Source organism: Leptonychotes weddellii, chromosome 2, assembly GCF_054177405.1.
Source record: "Leptonychotes weddellii isolate Sample4059 chromosome 2, ASM5417740v2, whole genome shotgun sequence".
Lineage (NCBI taxonomy): Eukaryota > Metazoa > Chordata > Mammalia > Carnivora > Phocidae > Leptonychotes > Leptonychotes weddellii.
In genome coordinates, this window is record NC_138370.1 from 43,438,380 (window position 1) to 43,442,014 (window position 3,635).

The window sequence follows — 3,635 nt, forward strand, 5'->3', positions numbered from 1 at the left end:
GCATCCTGGAAATAAATCCCACTTGATCATGGTGAATGATTGTTTTAAATGTATTGTGGGATTCAGTTTGCTAATATTTTGTTGAGGATTTTTGCATCTGTGTTCATCAGAGATATTGGCCTGTAGTTCTCTGGTTTTGTGGTGTCTTTATCTGGTTTTGATATCAGGGTAATGTTGGCTTCATAGAATGAATTTGGAAGATTTCCTTCCTCTTCTATTTTTTGGAATAGTTTGAGAAGAATAAGTAAATTTTAATAATAAATAAGTAAATAAATTTTCTATCTCTTCCCGATTCGATTTTGGGAGGTTATATTTTTCTAGATATTTATACATTTCTTCTAGGTTGTCCAATATTTCAGCATATAATTTTTCATAATATTCTCTTATAATCCTTTGTATTACTATGGTATTGGTTGTTATTTCTCTTCTTTCATTTCTAATTTTGTTTATTTGGGTCCCCTTTCTTTCTCTTTTTGATGAGTCTGGCTAAAGGTTTATCAATTTTGTTGATCTTTTCAAAGAATCATCCCCTGATTTCACTGATCTGTATTATTGTTTTTTTAGTTTCTATTTCATTTATTTCTGCTCTAATCTTTATTATTTCCTTCCTTCTGCTGGTTTTGGGTTTTGTTTTTTATTCTTTTCTAGCTCTTTTAAGTGTAAGGCTAGGTTTTTTATTTGAAATTTCTCTTGCTTCTTTAGGTAGGCCTATATTGCTATAAACTTTCCTCTTAGAACTGCTTTTGCTGCATCCCAAAGATTTTGGACCTTTGTGTTTTCATTTTCACTTCCCTCTATGTATTTTTTGATTTCCTCTTTGATTTTTTGGTTGACCCATTCATTGTTTAGTAGCATGCCATTTAACCTCCATGTATTTGTGTTTTTTCCAGATTTTTTCTTTTTTGTGATATCTTTGTCCAGTTTTGGCATCAGGGTAACACTGGCTTCATAGAATGAATTACAAAGGTTCTAATTTGTGGAGAGCTTGTGAATAATTGGTCTGAGTTAAAAAAAAAAAGTTTTGTGGCATTCACCAATGAAGCTTTGGGCCTGGTCTTTTCTTTGTAGGAATTTTTAAGATTACTCCTTCAATCTTTTACTTGTTATAGGTCTGTTTAGATTATGTGTAGCTTCTTGAGTAAGTTTTGTGTTTTTGTCTTTCTGGCAATTTCTCCATTTCATTGAAGTTATCTAATTTCTTGGAATGTGGTTGTTTATGGTATTCATTTATGTTTCTTTTTATTCCTGTAAGAATAATAGTGAAGTCTCATCTTTCTTTTTGTTTTTGTTTTTTTTTTAAGATCTTATTTATTTGACAAAGAGAGAGACAGCCAGAGAAGGAACACAAGCAGGGGGAGCAGGAGAGGGAGAAGCAGGCTTCCCACAGAGCAGGGGTCCGATGCGGGGCTCAATCCCAGGACCCTGGGATCATGACCTGAGCTGAAGGCAAGGTGCTTAATGACTGAGCCACCCAGGCACCCCAATGTCTCATCTTTCATTATTGATTTTAAAATTTGAGTGTTCTCCTTTTTTTCTTGGTCAATATTGCTTGTCAATTTTTTGATCTTTTCAAAGATCTTTTCATTGGTTTTCTCTATTTTTTTTCCTATTCTGTTTCATTCATTTTCACCCTACTCTTTAATATTTCTTTTCCTCTTCTTGCTTTGGTTTTAGTTTACTCCTCTTTTCCCAGTTTCTTAAGGGAAAAAGTTAGACAATTGCTTTGAGACCTTTCTTCATTATTAATATATGTAGCATTTACAGCTATAAATTTCCCTGTAAGTACTACTTTAGCTGCATCTTATATATCTGCCTTAAAGAGTGTTTCTTGTACCATAGAGTAAACTGTATTCTGTTATTATTGGGTGGAGTATTCAATAAATGGTTGTTAGGTCTAGTTGGTTTATAGTAACATTTGAACAAGATCTTGAGGACCAGCATCAAAGGCTGAGCTGAGCTTCTGTGATTGGATTGATTAACAAAATTGTCCAAGAGATACAGTAATTGAAAAAGCAGTTGGTAAACATGCAAAGGTTTATTCTTTGATATAAAGAAAGTCTGGAGATAGGCAGTTCATGGTGGACATGCCTCAGAGACCCAGATTCCTTCTCTCTTCCTGCTCCATTTTCTTGACTATAGGAAACTAGGTATCTGAATTTGTTTGGCTTGTGTGACAGGGCTCTGAGAACTTCTATGCATTCCTCTCTCTTTCAGTACATGAGTTAAGATTTCTGTCAGAAACCCAAGGCTAGTTCTAAGATTACTTAAGGGTTTTCCTTTTCTGTGCCTCAGTTTACCTGAATTAACATCCAATCTTCTTGAGTTTTATAGTGGAGTTTCTCAATTAGTTCTAAAATATCTGTCAGTATAAAGAAAACAAAACAAAATAAAGCCTATGCAGCCCAATCCATATGGATTTAACCATATGTCATGGTGCCCAGTGGGGACTCAGGTGGCCCATCATTTTTTATGATAAGCTGGCTGTACTGCCCAGTGCCAAATCTCTCTCCATTTTGCTTGTTACGTGCAGAATTAAGGTCAACAGAAATCTCAGAATTTTTTTTTATAGAATCAGGATTTGAATACCTATTGTTAAAATGCTAAAGGCCCATTGTCTCACTGGGAGTAATTTCCAAACAGAAATTTTTTTCTGTGATTCTCAGCCCAGTGGGGACTTTGCACACACCTCCCCCCACACAACTACCCACTGCTGCCCCTGCCTTCAGGAGACACTTGGTGATGTCTGGAGACCATTTTAGTTGTCACAGCTGGGAACTGAGGTGGGGGTACTACTGGCATCTATCTAGGGATGCTGCAATGAAAAGGACAACTCCCACAACAAAGACTTGTGTGGTCCCCAATATCCATAGTGCAAAGGTTGAGAAACCCTAGTGTTCTCTTAACTGGTTAATAGCTTGGTGGTGTGACTCTTCAAAGTCAGGTAGGTGCTATCAGTGTTGGAATTCAGAGTCCTGACTCCTGACATCCAAGCCAACCCTTGTTCTAGGGACCCCTCTCCCCAACCCCCACCTTTTCTCTCTCTACACTGTCCCAGCTAACAGCCTTCAACCCTCACATTTCCTTCCTCCCAGCCATATGTCTCCCCACAAGCAGTTAGGGATGAGCTTAATACTGCCCTTATCTAGCCTCTGCGGCTGCTCACAGCACAGCTGTGACCATTTGGCCCCCTGGGAAAGCCCACCCTGCTGCCAGGTCTCACAAATGACCCAGGCTGGGGTCTGAACCTCTCTTGTTGCAGAGATTCCATTACATGCAGGGGAAATAACTCCTTCCGAGACACGTGGTATAATTTTGAACCTCGGCAGCATGTGTGGTCAGGGAGTGAGGAAAGAAAGAGTGTGAAGCAGAGTGGGAGTGTGGTAGCCTAGGGAGGTAGTGGAGGAGGAGGGAGAGAGACAACAAGCAGATAGCCTTCGAGGAAGAGATGGAGATGGGATGGATGGGGCAGGAGGGGGAGAGGAAGTGGCCATGTTTTCCACCATCTCCTGCCATCCATCATCCTTCCTGGAGGGGAAATCAGTATTCCTCACTCTTCTTCTCTCCCCAAATGTTCTGAATTTAGAAAAGAAAGAGCAAAACCCTGACAAATGCATCTGCTTCCGCCCCCGCACAGA